The following is a 23,225-nucleotide window of genomic DNA, read 5'->3' as shown; positions in this document are numbered from 1 at the left end:
GCTCAGTAGTTTTGGCAGTATCTGTTGTGAGAATGCAGATTGAACATAGCCTAGTGGAATGGGTCTGGGTTGTTTACTTTTTGCCAATAGTGTTCAGCGACATACCGGTTAGGTACATTGGTCATGGGTAAATGCAGAGGAATAGAGTAGGGGAATGGTGCAGGGTTAGTTACTCTTCGGAGGCTCAGCATGGACGTGCTGTGTGAAATGGCCTGCTTCCTCACTGTAGGGATTCTATGATTCTATGATTTCTTCATAAAAAGGGAGGTCGGTGCCAGGATCAAGAATGCCTCCGAGCATGCGCAGGGCATATTGAATTGGGAGGGGAAACAGCCAGCGGGCGTCGTTCACATTGATATCAATGACATAGGTAAGAAGAATGGAAGGTTGAAAGGTCCTGCAAAGAAAGTTCCGGGACAGGTGGGAACTGTACAAAAATGAAAGTGTGCACCTTAACTGTAAGGGCCCTAACATCCTGGAAGGGAGGTGTGATCGTGCAGCTCAGGAGGCTGGGAACCAATTCAGCAGGTCAGAAACTGAACAGAAAGTAGAGGGTGGTCGAATAAACAGGCAGTGCCAGTACAATGACCATGCTGAGGGAAAGAATAATAACAATTTTAAAATATGAATAGAAAGTTGGAGTAAATGATAGGGTCACTGTTATTGCGTTTGTGATCCTGTGCACAAAAGTATTTAAAAAAAACATATCAATGGAACTTATGTAAAAAAAAAATTAACTAAAAGCGTGCAGTATTTGGAATCAAATTATGAGCTGACAGCTCAAACAAAGATAAATAGATATGGCATTGTGGGGATTACTGAAACGTCGTTACAGGAAGGTCAGGACTGCGGTGTTAAATGTCCATGGGTAGAGTAGATGGAGTGTCTGTATTAGTCAAGAGTCTTATCAAGGTTGTATTAAGAAATGATATTAACACGTGGGACAAAAATGATGAATCAGTCCTGTTTGAAATAGAATACATTAAAAGAAACCCATTGGGAGGAGCATTTCCAGCCCAGAAATCCATCCCGGCAAACTACTTTCAAAGTAGGGAATAGCATGAACCAGGGAATAATGATGGCTCGAGACAAGGGCACACGAGTGATTATGGGTAATTTGAACATGCATATTGACTGGATTAATCAATTTGCAAGGGGAGACACAAAGAACGACTCATCGAATCTATAAGGGATTATTTCTTTGATTAACGTATCATGGAACCAACCAGAGAACCGACTTGGTATTATGTAATAAGGAAGGAGTGATAAATCATATTGTCGTAAGGATTATCTTAGAAAGAGTGGCACAGCATGCTGGAGGTTCACATTCAGATTGAAACAGTGAAGACAGTCACATACGAGAGGTTTAGTGTTGGGCAATGACAACTTTACTGGCCTGAGGAAGCGATTTGCCCAAGTAGACTTGGCAAAAACATTAAAGTGCAGGACAGTTGAATAACAGTGCTAACTACTTCGGGAGATAATCAAGACACCTCAATTGAAGTGCAATCCTTAGTGGATAAGGAATTGTAAAAAGATGAAAAGTGATCCATAGCTTAACAAGGAAGTCAACAATAACAAGACAGTGATGGCCTGGCTGAATTATCGCCGACTGCTCATCCAGATATTGTTCTTGGGACTCAGGTTCAAATGTTGTCACATTCAATGTGAACCTGAAATTAAGAGTCTATTGATGATCATGAAAGCATTGCTTATTGTTAGAAACAGCCATATATTTCACGAGTGTCCTTTAGGGAGGGAAACCATCATTCCTACCTGGTCTCACCTATGTATAACTTCAAACCCACACAAATTTGGTTGAATCTTAACTGCCCTCTAGGGATTGACAATAAGTTCTGTCTAACCGAGCGACTCCCTCATCCTATAAATAAATTAAAGAAAAACGCTTTAAATACCAGCAAACGGTTACTAAAAACAACATCAAAATGGCTATGAAGCAAAATGTGTAGAAAGCATAAGAATTGATAAATAACATTTCTCGCAGAAGGCAAAAAGGAAAAGAATGCTAAAATTAAATATTGGCGTCTTAGAGGATGAAAGCAGCGAGATTAGATTACTTACAGTGTGGAAACAGACCCTTCGGCCCAACAATTCCACACCACCACACCGAAGCGCAACCCACCCATACCCCTGCATTTACCCCTTACCTAACACTACGGGCAATTTAGTATGGCCAATTTACCTGATCTGCACATCTTTGGACTGAGGGAGGAAACTGGAGGAAACCCATGCAGGCACAGGGAGAACGTGCAAACTCCACCAAGTCAGTCGCCTGAGGTGGGAATATAACCCGGGACTTTGGCACTGTGAGGCAGTAGCGCCAACCACTGTGCCCCATGCCATGAGATAATAATGGTAAACTCAGAAATGGCATACGCAAAACCAACACTTCCTGTTTTCATATGGTTTTTAATGTTTCTTTTTTAACGCTGCGAAAGTTTGTTTCCGTTTTGAAAAATTAAACATTTTTTTTTTAAAAATAAGGAGTTGTGCCTTCATATCAGAGAGTCTTGTCTGTTTTCTACTCAGGAGAAGACTTTTCTGCTAGGAATATATTGAAGATGAATATTTATATTGAGTTAATTAGTTAAAGGTTTGATTTTATCTATTTTTTATATGTTTGATGTGTATATGATTTTGCTTCCATTTTAACATTATTATCTATAGGTAATGAAACGTAACATATAAATAAGGTGTTGTGAAAAATCCCGCTTCTAGGCATAATGTTATTTAGGCCACAGAGAGTTTGGAGAGAAGATTTAGAAAAAAAGTACTACCCAGCAAAGCAGTCAGATAAATGGTGACTGTCAGGAAAGGTAAGAAGGTACTTCAATGTCTCCGGCGATTATTCCTCTACCAAAAAGATTCCTCTACCAACTGTTGAAGAAGGTAGTCTTTCTGAGGAAAATGGAAGAGCCATCAGTTATTGGACTGATGGCACGATTTTTATAATAGGCAGGCTTAGAGAAAATTTAGAAGAATTATTGCTACAGTGGGATTTTCAGTCCGGAGCATCATCAGGAGATTCTGTGGCAGTGACCATGAGGTTAGGGTGGTTTGTGCTAGGCTTAAGAATGGCTCTAAACTTTTCAAGCACATTGTTAAAGGTGAGACTGAGTAGTCATAGATTGTTGTACATATTGGTAGGAATGACTTTTTAGGGAAAATATTAAAGCAGTACAGGGTGAATTTAAGAGGTGAGGTGGATTAAAAATAAAACTTTAAAAGTATTAATTTGTGGTTTACTGCCAATGCCAGCCCCAACCAGTGGAGGAACGAAAGGTTAAAGGAGAAAAATCAATGGCTGAAGAGCTGGGTTGTTGTTGAGGGATTTAGATTTTTGGAAAATTGGAATTTGTTTTGGAATAGAAAACACATGTTCAAAAAGTATTGGTCTAATCTAAACTGGAAATCAACCAATATCATAGCAGGGAGATTTGCTCACTCTATATAGGGAGGCATTATATTGATAGAGAAGGCAAGGGGGTTATTCTAATTGGCAGTGTTAATGGACGGATGATGGAGAAAGTTATGAATGTGAATAGAGCATGTCCATGAGAAACGAAAGATGAGAGAGTCAGAGTATACACTAATTCTGAAGCAGTATGTTGCATTTATTTCAATGTAAGGGGTCTTATGGGGAAGGTTGATGAACTCAGGGCATGTTTAACAACATAGAATTGGGGTATCATACTTATTACTGAAAGTTGGTGAAGAGGTGTTCAAGTCGATAGTGTGATGCTGGAAAAGCACAGCAGGCCAGGCAGCACCCGAGGAGCAGGAAAATGGACGCTTCCGGCAAAAGCACCTCGTCAGGAAAGGGCTGTTGAAGGCCTTTTGCCCAAAACATTGATTTCCCTGCTCCTCGGGTGCTGCCTGGCCTGCTGTGCTTTTCCAGCACCACACTCTCGACTCTAATCTCCACATCTGCAGTCCTCACTTTCGCCTGAGAGATGTTCAAGATTGTCAATTCAACGTTCCAGGTGATAGGTGTCATAGAATGGATAGAAAACGTGGCATACAGTGGGTGGAGAGGGGGAGGCCTGCCTTTTTAGATTAAGGGATAAATTATTGGTATTACTGGAGAAGTTATTTCTCAAAAATCATCAGGTAAAATACATGGGTAGTGTTAAAAATAAGAAAGTAAAGGTCACTTTGAAGAGATTGCACTATATGCTCATTTGTGACAAATCGTCCAATCAAAATATATTGATAGAAATTAAATATAAGAAAGGAAAGAGTACGTTGACGTTATTGCACCATATGCTCTCCAACAGTAAGAAAGAAATTGAGAAACAGACATGTAGGAAGATCTCGGATATATGTAAGCTTAATAAGGTTGTGGTAATGGGGATTTTAATTTTCTAAAGAAATGATTGGGACTACCATAGTGTTAAAAGGTTGAATCATGAAGAATTTGTCAAATGTGTCGAAGAAAATTTTCTTCATCAGTACGTGGATCATCCGAATCGAGAAGGAGCAAAACGAGACCAGGTTTTGTGAAATAGGCAGGGCAAGCGACTGAAGTAAACATGGGAGAATACGTTTGGGTCTTGCAATCATAACTATTAGTGGAAAATAATACGCCTTCCATTAATATCATATTTTTGATTTAAGTACCATAATTTTTAATGGCATAGGACAAGGACTGTCCAATTTGATGGGAGTAGACATTTTGCAGGTAAAATAATGTCTGACAAGGGGGAGGCATTCAACAGTCTGACGACGTGAGTTGGGAGGCTTTATGTTCCTGTGAGCTTGAGGGTAAAGCAGGTAACGTTAAGGAACCATGGATGACTAAAGTTATTGAGGTTCCACTCAAAAATAAAAGACAAACTTACTTTAGATCCAGACAACTTTATTCAATTGAATCTTTTAATCAATATAAAGAGAGTGGGGCACCATTTTGAGAGAAATAAGGAAAGAGAAAAAGAGATATGAGATAGCATGGGCAGATAAGGTTAATGGTAATTCAAAGATATTGTGTAACTACATTAACAGCAAGACTGAACCAGGAGAGTAAGGCTTCTCAAAGTTCACGAAGGATGTGCTGAACCCAGGAGATGGGGAATAAAATTATCTCATTCCTGGTGCAGCAGACAGCAGCAAACACACACTACTGCCTGCCAGATTGAACTCTGTCTGCTATTTGTCAGCTGATTGACCCATTTGATCAAGATCTTTTTGCAATCTGAGGGGGTCTCCTCAGTTGTTGGCCCCAATCCTTTCTGTGTCATAACCAATATCATATTCATTCCTTCCCTTACTTGTTAAATCATAACATTTGATGAACAAGATTATTGTACATTTTTTATGGAACAGGCCCGACTCCTCCAATCAGTTCAAGCAGGTCTCCCTGACCGTAGATTTGCTAATTGTTGAAGGTAAGTGTGTAGTGGATATCGCCAGAGTGAATTAGCTGGTCAGACTGCCGTGTTTTAAACAAAAAGAATTTATTTAAAACATTAAGTAATGAAACAAAACCAAGCGAATATTGAATACCCAAATAACCCATCCGATCCGAACCTGACAGGCTTTCCCGACTTAATGATGCTGTTCCAAATTGGATTCAACATTCCCAATAAACAAACCCCTTGGCACAAAGAGTAAAAATTACACAAACCAAGCTTACAGGTTACAAATTCAGAGGACAGAAGGATGGGGAGAGCGTCCAGTTTCAACAGTGACTCTGACTTAAATAACCTTCGAACTGACTGAATTGTGCAGGTGGAGAGATTGTCACGTCCCCTTGATAATACCAGTTATTTTTAAGACTTAAAAACCTTCTTCTTGAGGTATTACCAGTTTGGTATAAACCAAAGGACCCCAATGAGCCGTTCAAAATTGAGACATGTTGGAACCGTGGGTTGGTTAGAACCTCTCTGAAACAAAAACCAAGCACAACATAACCTTGTGAAGGGACATTATAAAACTGAATCATTAATATCCAAAAATATCTTCAGTTCTCAAAATAACCAAAAGTAGTGGTTAGTACACAAAAACACACATATGCATTCACTTAGTATAAAAATGCAAACCTGCAGAGCTACATCCAAATTCAGTGTGTGATACATCTACCACTGAGTGTGTCGATCTGTCATTCAAGTTTCCACAATGTTTTGGCAATCAAGACCTGCCACAGGCTCACTTTTCAAACTCTGTGGCTGAAATTACGGGCTCGAGCTAAACAGACTCGCATTTTTGTTCTACAATTTCTGCAAAAGCTTCAATGGGTTATTGTTACAGATGTTGCTAATAATTTAAAAACTGAAATGTTGTCGTGCCAACACAAAGCTCAAAGTCTCTTTCTTAGCTGTTGAATATTTCTACCAATAAATATTTCACTTGATGGATAAATACCAATGAGTCTTTCTATCTTCTCGTCGTCTTCCTGCAGGTGTGCAGCACTGACACCCACATCACTCGCATTTATAAGACCATAAGGCCATAAGACCTAGGAGTGGAAGTAAGGCCATTCGGCCCATCGAGTCCACTCCACCATTCGATCATGGCTGCTGGGCACAACTCCACTTACCCGCATTCTCCCCATAGCCCTTAATTCCCCAAGACAACAAGAATCTATCAATCTCTGCCTTGAAGACATTTAGCGTCCCAGCCTCCACTGCACTCTGAGGCAATGAATTCCATAGGCCCACCACTCTCTGGTTGAAGAAATGTCTCCGCAATTCTGTTCTGAATTTACCCCCTCTAATTCTAAGGATGTGTCCACGGGTCCTAGTCTCCTCACCTAACGGAAACAATTTCCTAGCATCCACCCTTTCTAAGCCATGTATTATCTTGTACGTCTCTATTAATCTTCTGAACTCCAATGAATACAATCCCAAGATCCTCAGCCGTTCCTCATATGTTAGGCCTACCATTCCAGGGATCATCCGTGAGAATCTCCACTGGACACGTTCCAGTGCCAGTATGTACTTCCTGCGGTGTGGGGACCAAAACTGGACACAGTACTCCAAATGGGGCCTAACCAGAGCTTTATAAAGTCTCAGTAGCACAATGGTGTTTTTATATTCCAACCCTCTTGAGATAAGTGACAACATCGCATTCGTTTTCTTAATCACAGACTCAACCTGCATGTTGACCTTTAGAGAATCCTCGACTAGCACTCCCAGATCCCTTTGTACTTTGGCTTTACGAATTTTCTCACCGGTCAGAAGGTTGTCTGTGCTTTTATTCTTTTTGCCAAAGTGCAAGACCTCGCATTTGTTCACGTTGAATTCCGTCAGCCATTTCCTGGACCACTCTCCCAAACTTTCTGGATCCTTCTGTAGCCTCCCCACTTCCTCAGTACTACCAGCCCGTCCACCTAACTTCGTATCATCGGCAAACTTCGCTAGAATGCCCCCAGTCCCTTCATCCAGATCATTAATATATAATACGAACAGCTGTGGCCCCAACACTGAACCCTGCGGGACACTGCTCGTCACCGGCTGCCATTCTGAAAAAGAACCTTTTATCTCAACTCTCTGCCTTCTGTCAGACAGCCAATCCTCAATCCATCCCAGTAGCTCTCCTCGAACACCATGGGCCCTCACCTTGCTCAGCAGCCTCCCGTGTGGCACCTTATCAAAGGCCTTTTGGAAGTCTAGATAGAACACATCCACTGGGTTTCCCTGGTCTAACCTACTTGTCACCTCTTCAAAGAATACCAACAGGTTTGTCAGGCATGACCTCCCCTTAGTAAATCCATGTTGACTTGTTCTAATCAGACTCTGCTCTTCTAAGAATTGAGAAACCCCATCCTTAATGATGGATTCTAGAATTTTACCAACAACCGAGGTTAGGCTAATTGGCCTATAACTTTCCATCTTTTGTTTGATCCTTTCTTGAACAATGGGGTTACAACTGCGATCTTCCAATCATCCGGGACTTTCCCTCACTCCAGTGACTCTTGAAAGATCTCAGCCAATGCCTCCGCTATTTCCTCAGCCACCTCTCTCAGAACTCTAGAATGTATCCCATCGGGGCCAGGAGATTGATCAATTTTAAGACTTTTTAGCTTTTCTAGCACTATCTCTTTTATAGCCACCTTGAAAGGCTTTGCTTAATCAGATGGAGCTCATACCAAATGTAAGTTGCTTGTCCCACCTTCCCACTAAAGCCTTCCAACTGCGGAATTAGATATGCATCCTTTTTTAAACTGTATTGACCTTGCGATAGTCCACACATAATCGTTGGGTACCATCTGGTTTCAGTACCATGACTTTGGGTGAGTTCCAGTCTGTGTAACTCAGGTCGATTATGTCACCTTGGAGCATGTGTTCAATCCCCTTCTGAACCTGTGCCAACTTCAGAGGATTATGCCTATAAGGATGCTGCTTAAACAGAACAGCATGTCCTTATGCACAATTAGGTAATATTTCCCATTTAATTTCCTCATATCTCCCCATATAATACTAACAACTCTATCACGTCATTTTTTTTTTCCTTAGAGAGGTTACTCAATAATTTATACCAATTTTAGAAAACTTCCTCATTGTCCACTTTAATTTGAGGAACGTTCAATCCAGAATCCTCTGAACTTGGTTCTTCCTTCTGTACTGTAATCATTAACACATTCTCCTGTTGCTGTCCGTTCCCTGTCAAAATACCTTTTGAGCATATTCACATGACATACTCTGTGAGATTCCTTTCTGTCTGAAGTCCCTATCAAGTAGTTACCCTCACTCAATATTCTTTCGCATTTGATAAGTTTCACCAGTCCTTGCTTTTCAAGATCCCCATCACTAGAAGTAACATACATACTTTATCCCCGATAGCAAAATTGCAAATTTTTGAGTTCTTGTCCACTTCCTGTTAAGGTGCATTCTGCAATACTTTTAAATGCCATCTAGCCAACTCCCCAGCGCTTTTTAATCATTCCAGAAAATTTGAGACATAGTCCAACAGTGTGGCCTTTCACTTCTGATTTACTAATTACTCCTTCATCGACTTTAACGGTCCTACCTCTTAATAACCTAATTAAAATGGATAGAATTTGGTCAATTCATTTTGTGCATCTCTGATCACTAAAAGCCCTTACGCCAATCAGCTGGATAATCCTTACCATAAGCATTCAACATGATCGTTAAAGTTTGATGTCACCTTTCTCGTGCTCGCTGCGATTTTAGATGGTTCACAGTAGATTTGAATTGATTTATTACAGAGCTGCCCTTAACTTCCTTGAACTGTTTGGATGTGAAGTTTGAACTTTGGTCGCACTGTATCTCTGTTGATAGTCCGTATATATTTTTAAAAAGAGTATTTCCTTTACCATCCTTTTCACTGTGACGTTGCATAATGCAATAGCCTCTGAAAATTTCGTGGATACATCAATTATTGTTAACAAATACTGATTCACACTTGTTTTTTGTTTGATATAGGGGACCTAGCCAATCAATTAAACTATTGTAAAAGGTTCCTCAACTGCAGGAATAGTTATTAAAGATGCAGGTTTTATTAACACCTGTGGTTTTCTAATTACCTCACGTGTATTTCACGTCTGGCAAAATTCAACAACATAATGGTGCAGTGTCGGCTAGTAAGAATGCCTTCTATTTTAGACTCTGTTTTCCTCACTCCAAAATGACCTCCACGTGGTAATTCATGCTTCACTTGCAGCTTCTCCTTTCTGTACCCCATTTGCAATTCAATTTGATGAATTTCTGCCCATTTATCATCTCCTTCAGTATGTGATAGTTTCCATCTCCTCATGCAGACACCATTTTTAAGGTAATAATACTCAGGGATACATTCAGAATCCCTAATGTATATGCCCTTTTGATACAACTACTTAAAAATTTCATCTTTCTGCTGTAACTCAATTAGTTTAGCTGAACTAAACATGTGTGGATGATCACCTATTTTCTCCTGTTTTGTCACAACTATCTGATGGAACGAAGTATCTCCTCATGCCACTTCAGCTTACTTACCTTTACATTTTTCTATCTCTCCTGTTTGAACTCGTGATATTGGGACCTTGTTACCCCACATTCAGAAAAGATTCCAAGATAAGGCATTGCTTCAATTGACTGTGTCTCCTGTGGTTTTTAACCAGAGCAGGCAGCACTTCTACCGGTGAATCAGTTGCGTACTTTACAAGGAAAAGTTGTATTCCTGGAGCTGAGAGTTTGTCCAGTACTCCTATCACAATTTCGTCACTCTTCACTGGACACTCTATCCTCGCTTAACATAACTATGTGCTTTTTTTTAGTCTCCCTTTAATAGTAACTTTTCTGGAAATAGTCCCTCAGGAATATATATCTCCTCATCTTTCAGCATTACAGACTGACAGGATCCTGTGTCCGTTAATATTGCATCCTCTGTACCTGCTACTTCTGGCCGATGTGAATAAACTTTCCCTTTGAAGGTGTATTTTATAAGCAAGATTCGGCACTTCCTCCTTGACCAATCTCCGATCAGCTTGTACACTCTGATGAAGCTTTCTCGCCTCCACTGTGCTTTCTGTTACCACTCCAACAAAACTCCCAGGCTTATCCTGTTTTCCTACATCTTTTTTTCCCTAGCGCACCAACAGAGTGATTTCCTGTGACCTAATTTATTGCAATGAAAACATCGGAGTTTTAAAAACTTCTTTGTCCTCTTCTTTGGTTTCTTTTTTACCCCTGTCCTAAGTTATCCTTATGATTTTCACTGAGATCTACATATCCCTTCCCACGTGAGTATTTCTCTTTGCCCCAGTTTACTTACCTCATGGACTGAAATTTAGTCTGGAAGCCAAACTGTGTTTTATGGACCAATTCATAATCTTCAGCCATTTCAGTTGCTAACCTTGCTATCTAAACTCTCTGCTCTCCCACAGGAGTTTGCATTACTTCAGGCAGCGAATTTTCGAATTCCTCCAAAATAGTTACTCTCTCAGTGCATCATAGGTTTGCTTAAATTTTAAAGTTCTTTTCCATCTATCGAAATTACTTTGTTTGAACCTTTCAAACTCAATATACGTTTGACCCGGGCCACTCCTTAGGTTCCTAAATGTTGTCTATAGGCTTCTAGAACAAGTTCATGTGCATTTGATTTGCATCCTCATACTCCCCAGATCCCTAAGCGTAACTTCAGCCTTCATTTCCATCCTTTTAAGCTGACCTTCCATTCTAAATGTCTATCTCTGAAACGCAAACGCGCTCTCTTTTTCTTTTTCTCCTGCTAAACATTTGTTTTTTTTTTCTTTTTCTCTTTCCTGGATTAAACCTATTCGTCCTCTTTCTTTTTCTTCTAATTTTAGTTGCAACGCAAACTGCTTCATTTCTGCTTCTAACACAAGCTGCTTTATTTGCGATTGAAGTTTAATCTTCTGTGCAGATCCCGATGGAGTTTCCAGCAAGTTTGAATGCAGAACTACTGCTGCAATCATCTCATCTTTCCTCTCATTAGGAGGCAGCTTCAGCTGCAGCTTGTCTACTAATTCTTGCAGCTTGGATTTATGTGCATTTTGTAAAATCCCCAAGGTCGATTCTTCCACCTCCAAAACATCCTTGTTTCCTGCAAGAGCCATTGCTCTCTAAAGCTCTGTTTACCAAAACAAATCAACACACAAAATAAGAGACACTAACACCTGCCTAAATCCTGCAAAGGGCCCCCAATATGTTATGGACCAGGCCCGATCCCTCAAAAATGTTTAAGCAAGTAGCCCAGACCGTAACTTTTTATTTGTTAAAGGTAAGTGTGTAGTGGATATTCGCAGAGTGAATTAACTGGTCAGACTGCAGTATTTTAAACAAACATTATTTGTTTCCCAAATTACAGAATGAAGTGCATGAACTGAAGGGAGGATAGCTGAATAACGTATCCTATCCAACCGACAGGCTATCCGGACTTAAGGATGCTGCATCAAAATACTTGCAACAATCGCAATGAACAAACCCCTTAGCACAAAGAGTAAATCTGACACAAAATGCTTGCAGTTCATGAGGTCAGAAGTGCAGAAGGAGGGGGTGAGCATCCAAATTCAGCAGTGACCCTGACTCAACTAGCCCCCAAACTGAACAGAACTGCCCAGCTACAGAGTTGGACACATCCTTTGATTATGCATGGGATTTTTTTAAGAATTGAAAGCGTTCTGCCTGATGCATTCTCTGTTATGTATAAATGAAGGGACACTAATAAACCTTTTAAAAAATCAGACATATTGAAACCTTGGGTCATTTAGAGCATCCCTGAAAATAAAGATCAAGAACAACATAATCCTGTAAAGGGACCAGATTTGTGATAATTTGTGACATTTGGCTTTGAAGTGAATTCAAAAAAATGAGTGTTTGTGAGTTAATACAAAACAGTGCTGAAGGGCATTGGGTATTGAAGATACAAGATTGGCTTATTAGAGCAATGAGAGGAATGTCCAGACAGATTCACACTTCCTGTGTATGGTCAGGACAAATATGCCCACTGTATATCTATCGGCTGGCGCCTGTTCTGTGGAGGAGACATCAGTACGGTAACTACATCTAGGTTTTTTGTTTTGGGGGTGATGGTGATGGGAAGTTCAGGTGGTTATGACATTGCAAACGGGCAACACATCAGAATCATCTAACTTGTGATAGGAAAATATCCTCATTGCCCCTCACCACTAACGTCACGACAGCAATTGGTGGTGGGAGATGTGACCAACAGCCAGTGATGCCAAAATTCAATCCAGTCCAGTTCGTATTGTGAACGGAAGGTACTACACTGAAAGGAGTCAACTGGATCTGTTTTTTTCAGTGACTGTGATTGAGGCCAGTCTCCATGTATTTGAACTGTGGCACTAGATGTGGCACCCCTCTTCTAATAGTAAGGAGCTTCATGCAATGCTTTATGCCATTGTCGCAGCAGATGCATCATCTCCAACACTAACAGGGATCAGCAGCTGCAGAGACAGTGAGAGGAGAGATAAACATCTGGGAATAGTCTGGAATGTTCCATTTATGGATCAGATTTTAAGAACTCTAGATTGGAATGCTGCAACAATGGACAGGAGTTTATCCTGGTGTCTTGCCTATTTTTCCTGGTCTGGGTTCACATTATCATATCGGATATATGGGTGCACTGATGATTATTCATGCGGGCTACTATCCCATGCTCGCTATTGTTGGTGTTCCTGGTAAGTCTCTTCATCTCTATCCATTTGTTAATCCATAAACCATGGTGAACCTCATTGCTATTTCTGTTATCTACATTTGGCAAAGACAGAATCCTTTGTCTTCAGTTTCAAATGCAAATTCCATTCATTACTACAAACTTCTGAACTGCCCAACAAGCTCGTCCACACAAACATCTGAGAACAAGACTGTTCACAATCGCGAAGTACCTTTTGGACCCGAATTGATTTATTTCTTGGTATTCTCTCCATCACCAAATCTACCCACTACCAGCTCCATAATATCAGCAGTCCCCACCTTGACGTTAGTGCAGATACTAAATAAACCATTATCCATGCCTTGATAAAATTCAGACTTTATGGTTCCAGGTCTCTTACAAGCGCACTTTCCGTTACAAATATGCCAATCACAACCTTGTTCTTGTCTCTAAAGTAGATTCATGACAGGGATAATGTGTCAGAGATGTGATGTCAGCGGATATGTAATTCAGAGGCCGAGGTTACTGCACAAAATACGCTGTTTTAAATCTTACCTCAGATATGTCAGAACTTAAATTCAAATGACAGGAATTGGAAATAAACGATAATTTCACGAATATTTCAATAACAGCTCCAGCATTTTGACAATACGTTTATCTATAGCACTGATATCCTTTGGTACAGAAATCTAGCATTATTACCGAACTGTCTTAAGACTGACGTCAGATCCACAACAATGTGATTGGCTCTATACTGTGTCAAAGAATGACCTCACAATAAAGAGCATTTAGTGAGGTCAATAAATGCTGCCCTTACCAGCGATGCAAACATCCCATGTCATAATATTATGGAAGTTTAAATAAAACAAAGAATGATGCAAGAGATCAGAAACAAAAAAAAGAACGAGAAGCTGCCGCAGTAACTGATCAGATTTGGCACACGTGGGTCGAGGGCAAAATAGAATTGACATTTCGAGTTCGCTGACCTACCATCATAACTGAACACAGCTTGAAAATATGGTGATTGATGTTGGTGACAGGGATGTCTATGATGAAGGGGACAAGGAGTGAGTTGAATAAACAGATAAACGAGAGATAAAAGAAAATAAGCAAACGAAGGGTTTGAAGATGATCAGCTGGAATGGAAATTAAAAAACGAGGTTAATCTTATTTTTTTTTCTCCTGTTCCCATATTACCGAAAATCATGCCCATGTAGCGTATAAATCAAGGTTCCTGTTTAAAGTGAGTTATGTCCCTTTGTCTGTCTTCCCTGAGTGTGATCATCCACCTTTATTCATTAGTGGGATGCTGGGCCAGTATTTAATTCCCTTTCCTCATTGTCCTTGAGAAGTGTTGGTGAGCTGCCTTCCTGACCCACTGCTGTCTGTGGGCTGTGAGTAGTCAGTGCTTAGTTGAGTCCGGTTTCATTTCTTTGATGTTTTTAGTGAGTAACTAACTGAGCGGCTGGTTTGGCTATTTCAAAGGGCAATTCAGAGTCAAATACATTGCGGGATTCACATGTCAGTCCGACCAGCTGAATGTGGTAAATATCATTAGGTAGGATTTTCTGATAATCGGCAATGGTTTCATAGCTTCATTCGATTTTATTGAATTCAAATGCCACCTTTTATCATGGTGGTATTCGAATCCAGGATGGGGTCAGCACCCGGGTCCCCAGATTAATAAACTGGAGATACTACTGTTAGGACATCGCCTTCCTGGCATCTCTGACCATCTCAAATGGCAATCGTGGTGTTGCTGTTTGTGTGGCTGTACTTGAAACACAGCTGTTCGCAAGGCAAAAGAATGATTTGGTAAAACATACCATCCTTCTTCATTTTGAACTAATTAGAACGTTAAAGAATCAGAACGGCCGTTGGCGAAAATGAGCTGTGTTCCTTGGTCAGAAGTCACAAACAGAGTTCATACCAGGCAGCAAGTAATCAACACAGTAAATTGTATACTGTCCTTCTTTGCAAAACGATTCAAGAATTGGAGTGAAATACTTTCCTGCCGTGCTAGAGTGTTGTTCAGAAGGTACTTGGGGCACTGTGTACAGATTATCTCTCCTTTATAAGGAACGATCACCTTGCCACAGTTAGCCAGTGTAAAGGAGTTTCACCAGATTAATCCGTGTGGTGATGGTATCATGAGAAGACTGCGAAGGAAATAATCTATGTCACTACAAAAGAAAAAAAAAGTGATTGCATTAAACCTTGAGCGTAATGGACCAAAACTCATTATTTTCAAAACAAAACATTGATAGTGTTAAATAAAGTATGTATTTTCCCATAGGCAAATATTTTACTTAGATTTGATTACTTACAGTGTGGAAACAGGCCCTTCGGCCCAACAAGTCCACACCGACTCACAACCCACCCAGACCCATCCTCCTACATTTTCCCCTTTACCTAGCACCTTGGGCAACTTAGTAGGACCAATTCACCTAACCTGCACGTTTTTGGATTTTGGGAGGAAACCGGAGCACCTGGAGGTAACCCACGCTGTCACGGAGAGGATGTGCAAATTCCAAACACAGATATGCTGGAGGCGGGAACGGAACCCGCCTCGTGTGCTGTGAGGAAGCAGTGCTAACCAGTGTGCCACAGTGCCGCCCACAGGTGCCGCCTATATAGGGAGAAAACGATTAGACGAATGTGGGTAAAGTGTAGGGAATTGGGGTTAGCTTGGATGTGGATTTAGGTCAGCATGGACCAGTTTGGGCTGAACGGCCTGTCTCCGTTAAGTTAGACTCTACGATTCTATGATATTATACGTACCTGCGTGGGACCTTATGTTGGTTAACCGAGAGCTCCAGGCTCTGAATGAACTGTCACTGTCTCAATGAGCAGTTGGTGTGTGATCCTGGACTGAACGTTATGTTTTCACAAACCTGTCAGCAGCCACACTCTGATAGAGTTCGCCATTCCCAGCAACTTCTGACCTCCATAGAGGACACTAGCCTGCCTTCTGGGAGATGCCTCCTTGAGACCTGGCACAAACTGTCCGCAGTCCCTCCTCACTGTTAGCAAACCATGGTGTCGTTAATATAATGGGTGTGCACCATTAACAATGGAGCCAGGAGGAACAACATGGGCCAGTCTGTCTGTGCAGTCTCTGCTTCATTGGTTTTGCAATGTTGGAGCATCAGTGACATCCTATACAGTCTGGAGGGGCTGAATAGTTTCTTCTCTTTATGCGTTAGTGTTTCGAGGGACAGAAAGTCCTTCTTCTGGTCCCAGGGAAAAATGGTTCACGGGCATTATTGGGCGACCCTTGGTTCCTGCTTACCAGCGTGATGTACTGACTGAGCTCATTATCTTCCTGTGTAATAGCAGGAAAGCAGGGGCATGGAAGAACACAGCAAGTCAGACAACATTGAGTTTTCCAATTTCAAATAACCTGCCTTCCAATCCCCCAACTCCATTCCCACCTCCTTCTCCTTCCTTCCATTCTAGCTACCCTTCTTTCAGATTCAGCTGGATTCAGTTCTCCCATCGTCCAACCGAGTGGTACCCCTTTAACCTTTGTTCATCTATCCCCACCTCACCACCCTGTCTCCTCCTCCCTCGTCCTGCCTCTTTATCTGTAGCTCCCTTACCCCACTCCAGTCCTGAATATTTATCCCCAAGCAGTTAACTTCTCCACCTCCTGATGTTGCCTTGCTTGTTGCGTTCTTCCAGCCTTCTGCCTGTCTACTTTGCATTTCAACATTTGTAGATTTTTTAAAAATCGCTTCCAGTGTAATAGTCTGGAGAAAGCGAAAGGGACCGTGTCTGTTCTTATCCAATAGTTTTGATGGGCTGAATGGCTCTGTCAAATTTCCGTGAAAGCAGCTTAAGATGCTGCATGAGCTTCGTTTTTTTTAACGAAGAAATGTGCAGGGTCTGGTCTCACTGTTGCATGAATGTTCCGGACAGTTTTACTGCATGAGCTTGAATGTTGTCCAGGTTTTGAAACTTTTGCTCCTGAGGAGGTGACACATTGTTCGAACATTGTGTGATCTTCACTGAACATCCCCAGCTCTGAAGGTATGACGGAGGGAAAGACATTGATGAACGAGCTGCAATAGTTTGTGCCGAGAAAGTTTCCCTGAGGCTCATCCACAGAGATTTCCAGGGATTGAGAGGATTGGTCTCCACCAGTCACACTGTGTTCTGGATGATCCAGCCAATGGGGAGTTTACAACTGATTCCCATTAAGTTCAATTTTGTTCAGTCTCCTTGACACCTTGTTCAGTCAAATACCGCCGTGATGTCAGGGCCAGTCAATCTGACGCTGTGTTCATATGTATTGTTCATTTAAATAAGTCACGGTATATGTGTGGAGAGTGTTTCCTTCTCTCAGAGGGTTGTGAATGTTTGGGGCTCTCTATCCCAGACAGTTAGGGGGAGCTACATCATTGAAATGCTTGGGGCACGGCGTGGTGTTAATGAAAATTGACACATTCAGGGAGTTCAGTGCTACAAAGAATTGGGCATGAAAGAGAAATTGTGGCTGAGAGCGGATCAGCTGTGCCCTTACTGAAAGGAAGTGCAGGTTTGCGGGGCTATACAGAGATCGTCTTCTTCCAGTCTTCTTGTTGTCCAGTCACTTGGTGGCCTCTTACATTTCCTGTGTTACTAACTTCAAGTAGCTGAATAGACTGCATGATCTACTCTGGGTACAGTTTTACAGGCTCGAGTGGCTGACTGGCCTCCTCCTGTTACCGCGGATGTGTGTCCAAGGCCTGAAAAGCAACATCCTGTTCTGGTGTAACTGAAATCCATATAGATTAAATCTAATGCCCTTGGAGAAAGTAAGCACTGCAGATGCTGGATATCAGTTAATCTTCTATGATGACGTAACCAGGAAAGTTGATTCGGCCTGGCCGGTAGATGTTGAAAATTGTGGTGCTGGAAACACTCAGCAGGTCATGCAGCATCCGAAGAGGCAGGAAAATCGCTGATTTGGACATTTCTGATGATGGGCTGATGCCCGAAACGTCGATTTTCCTGCCTCTCCGATGCTGCCTGACCTGCTGTGCTTTGACAGCACGACACGTTTCGACATGTACCGGCCAGACCTCGTCAACTTTCCTGGGCACGTCATCATAGAACTTTACCAAACTCATCAGGTACAAACTTCCACTCATAAAGTCATGCTGACTATTCCGAATCAAATTCAATTTTCCAAATGCATGTCCAACGTATCCCTGATAATCTTCTCAAGTAACGTATTGATGTTAAATTTCCTGGTCTATAGTTTCTAGATATTTGCTTTTCCAGTCCTTCTTGAATAAGATACAACATTTGTTATCCTCAAGTCTTCAGGGATCTCAGCTGTGGTTAATGATTTATCAGCCAGGGCCTATCAATTTTTTCTCTAGCCCCTTGCAGTTTTCTTATATCTATCTGTTAAGGACAATGTGATTTATCCATCTTCAAACATTCCAGTACATTCAAAAACCTCGCCTACTGTGCTATGGACTATCCCTAAGATACCACCACTAACTTCCCCAAGTTCCCAAGTATTCATGTTTTTCTCCACGGTAAACACAGACATCGCCCATCTCTTATGGTTCCACACATACATGTCCACTTTGGTCTTTGATGGTCCTATTCTTTCTGCAGTTAATGTTTTTTTTTCCCTTTAATATTCAAAATGAACCTCTTTGGATTCACCCTGATCTTCTCAGTCAAGGCCCTTTATCGCCCTACTGATTTCCTTCTTCACTAAACTCCAGTATCCCCTGTGTACCTCCAATGATTCCCCTGATCCCGCCTGCCTGGACTTGAGCCACACGTCCACATTTTTTTCTGGTCAAAGCCTCAATATCTCCTGTCATTCAAGTTTCCCCATTCCTGTCAACTTTCCTTTCACCCTAACAGGAACATATAGGTCTTGAATTCTAGCTGTCTCACTTTTAAAGGCTTCCACTTGCCAGAGGTCCCTTCGCCTGCAAACAAACGAATCCAATCAACCCCGCAAGCTCCTGTACAATTCCGGCAAAATTCACCTTGCCCCAATGTAGAACTTAAATCTGAGGACCAGTTTTTTTTTCTTCTACGTATCTATTTTAAAATTAATAGAACTGTGGTCACAGGTCTCAAACTGCGAATCCACCGTCACCTCACTCACCTGTCCTGCACTATTTCCTAAGAATAGGTCAAATGTTGCCTCTTCCCGATTAGGACCCTCTACATACTGATTGAGGAAACTTTCCTGATGCACTTAATGAATTTAATATCATCAAATCCCTTAATGCTCTGGCAGTCCCAATCTGTGTTATTAGATTAGATTAGATTACTTACAGTGTGGAAACAGGACCTTTGGTCCAACATGTCCACACCGCCCCGCCGAAGCGTAACCCACCCATAATCCTACATCTACATTTACCCCTTACCTAACACTATGGGCAATTTAGTATGGCCAATTCACCTGGCCTGCACATCTTTGGACTGTGGGAGGAAACCGGAGCACCCGGAGGAAACTCACGCAGACACGGGGAGAACGTGCAAACTCCACACAGTCAGTCGCCTGAGGTGGGAATTGAACCCGGGTCTCAGGCGCTGTGAGGCAGCAGTGCTAACCAGTGTGCCACTGTGCCACCGTGCCGCCCACGTTATAAAAATTAAAACTACCATTATGACAACCCTATTGTTCCTGCAAGTCTCCCTAATCTCTGTACATATTTTTGTTCCTGTAATTACTATTGACTATTTGGGGGCACAATAATGTCACCATCCCCTTCTTATTTCTTAATTCCACCCACAAAGACACCCTGATTGTTCCTTTCGTTATTTCATCTCTGATGCTTTGTGATACTCTCCTTCATCAGAAATACAAGTCCCCCACCACTCTTACCACCATTTCTGTCCCTCCTAATGCATTTTACCCAGGTACATTAAGCTGTCAATCCTATCTGACCCTCAGCCATATTTCTGTAATAGCTATACTATCTCAGTCCCACGTACATATGCACACCCGGAGATCATCAGTCTTACCGATCAGCCCTTTTGCATTTAAATAAATGGAAATTAAGCCGACAGGCATTCCTTGTTCCCCGTCTTGTTCCAGCTTGACCTAACTTTTCACATTTCAAATCCTGATTACTGTATCTTTTTCCAGCATCGCAGTTGCCTCTCTGCTCTTGAGGATACCACCCCCTATGCCAATCTCGTTTCAACTCTCCCTTGTAGCACTAGCAAAACTAGCTGTAAGATATTGGTCCCCCATCTAGTGCATTTGCAACCTGTCCCTCTTTAATGGGTCACCTTTGTCAAAAAATTACCTTTGATCTTAAAATCTGAATCTCTGTCCCGCACCAATTCTTTAGTCACATATTTATTTGCCATATCCGCCTATTTTTACATTCACTAGCTCATGACACTGGAAGTAATCAGGAGATTACCACCGTCGAAGTCCTGGTTTTTAACTTTCCTTCTCGCTCTCTGTAATCAGTCTTTAGGACCTCATTTCTATATCTACCTCTGTCATTTGTGCCAACGTGCACAATGACTTCTGGCTGGTCAGCCTCCCCTTGAGAACGTTCTGCAGCCACTCAGAGACATCCTGTCCTCTGACACCTGAGAGGTAACACACCATCCTGGATTCCCGTTTGAGGCCACAGAATCTACAATCTGTCCCCCTAATAATCGACTCTTCTACCTCTAAGACCCTGTTTAACTTTACCCTTTCCCGCTGTGCCCCAGAGCCAGTTGTACTGCAACCAACCTGGCTGCTGCTGCTTTCCCTTCAACGTTCATTTCCCGACACCAACCCACTCCCCCAAACCCAAAATCAGTATCTAGAATGGTATATTTGTTTTCAAGTGGAATAGCCACAGGCGATTCCTGCACTGTCTGCCTACTCCGTTTGCCATTCCTAGTGGTCGCCCAGCTACTCTCTGCCTGGAACACGACAAGAAGCAAGGAACGCTTGTTGGAATAAATAGCGTTTATTTAAAGGCAACGGGGCTGACAAGGAAGGCAGATGAACTCAGGACATGGATCTTTACATGGTACTGTGATATGACAGTCATTGCAGAAACAGGCTAAGGGAGGGATTTGGGTGTGACCACCTCACTAAAGGTCTTATCTACGAAGTTCTCAGTATCTCGGATGACCCCGAGAGCAGCCAGCTTCAGCGCCCAATCACTTCCCACACACGTGTATTCATCAGGAACAGTAGAAGTCTCCCTGAGGACACACATCCCGCAGGTAGAACATGTGACTGCCCTAACTGTCATCTCGACTGCTGTCAGACAAGCATTAAAGAGACTTTATCTGAGCTTATCTGCACATTTTGCTGAGCTGCTGCTTACTGAAGCTTCTAAAACCAAAGCATTACTACCTACTCTGCTAATTACAGCATGTCAATCGTCCACTCTACATTTAGTTATGGTTAGGAAAGGAGGGAAACACTTATTTTTATTTCAAAAACATACTTTATTCATAAAATATTTTGCTGATCTATACAATTGATGATGCAATTCATATGTGCACATTGCATTTCTTTACACACAGAGATCGGAATTAATCCTTCGCATATAGAAATCTGTACGTTTACCATCCATATATTTAACTGAGTTGCCAGCGGAGCCCACTTAATGAGTGGGTCCCCTGTTTTTCTTTGGTGGACAGACATGGCACGGTGGTCTTTCCACACTGCGTCTTGGCAGCAGCTGCCCAAAGATTCAGCGCATCCCTCAATACGTAGTCCTGGACCTCAGAATGTGCCATTCTGCAACACTCATTCGGGGGCAACTCCTTCAGCTGGAATATCAAAAGGTTTCAGACAGACAAAAGAGCGTCTTTGACCAAGTTGATGATCCTCCATGCACAGTTGATGATCGTCTTCGCGTGCATCCCAGGAAACAGACCATAGAGGATGGAGTCCTGCATCACGGCGCTGCTCAGAACAAATCTCAAAAAATGCCATTGCATTCCTCTCCAGATTTCCTTTGGATATGCACATTCCAGAAGGAGGTGTCTGACCGTCTTGTCCCCTCCACACCCGCTTCGAGGGCAGCGTGTGGTGCAGCTGAGAGACTGGGCGCGCATAAAGGATCTCACAGGCAGAGACCTTCTCAACACCAGACAAGCTATGTCTTGGTACTTGTTGTAAAGTTCTGGCGATGAGGCATTCTGCCAAATGGCTTTGACAGTCTGCCCAGGGAACCGCTCAACATGGTCCACCCTCTCCTTTTCCCGACAGGTCTCAAGGACACTATGTACTGACCATTTCCTGATGGACTTGTGGTCAAAGGTGATATTCTTCAGAAATTTCTCCACCAAGGACAGGTGATACAGAACGGTCCAACAACTTGCTCCGAGACCAGGCCCCTCCTTTGCAACACCGGGGGCAGGTAGAATCTCAGTACGTCGTGACATTTCTTTTTTGTGTATCGGGGAGCAACGCAAAACCGCACACAAAGGTTGCCATCAGTGTGAGGGTGGCATTGGGAGTGTTTTCTCCCCTGTTGCCCGGATCTTTGTACGTCGAGTCCATCTTTGATCTCCGTATAAATTGGAAGATGTCCCGGGAGACTGCGACAGCACAGGTTCTGTGAATAGGCCAGACCTGTGCCACATATAACAGCAATGATAGTGCCTCACACCAGACGACCAAGTTTTTCCCGTGATGGAGAGCGACTGCTGCTTCCATCTGCCCAGTTTCTTACTCAGTTTCCTGATGCGCTCCTCCCAAGATTGGCACACGCCCCAGCCAAGCCGAAACAAATACCCAGCACCTTCAGTTGGTCAGTCCTGACTGTGATGGGGATGGAGGATTGGTCAGCCCAGTTCCTGAAGAGCATGGCCTCACTCTTGCCTCGGTTTACCTTGGCCCCCAAGGTCTGTTTGAACTGGTCACATATGCACATGAGTTTGTGCACGGACAGCGGATCCCATCAGAAAACGGCGACATCATTCATATAGAGTGAGGCCTTAACCTGGAGGCCCCTGCTGACACGAATAGTCACCGCTCTCAGGCTCGCATCCTTCCTGATGGACTCCGCAAACGGATCTATGCAGCACACAAACAAGGCAGGAGAGACAGGGGAGCCCTGCCTGACTCCAGATCTTACTGGGAAGCTAACTGATCCCACCCATTGATTGAGACTGCACTGACAATGTTGGTGGAGAGC

This window comes from Chiloscyllium punctatum, unplaced genomic scaffold, assembly GCF_047496795.1.
Source record: "Chiloscyllium punctatum isolate Juve2018m unplaced genomic scaffold, sChiPun1.3 scaffold_77, whole genome shotgun sequence".
Classification (NCBI taxonomy): Eukaryota; Metazoa; Chordata; class Chondrichthyes; order Orectolobiformes; family Hemiscylliidae; genus Chiloscyllium; species Chiloscyllium punctatum.
The sequence above is the reverse complement of the archived record's forward strand: the minus strand, read 5'-3'. Positions refer to the sequence as shown.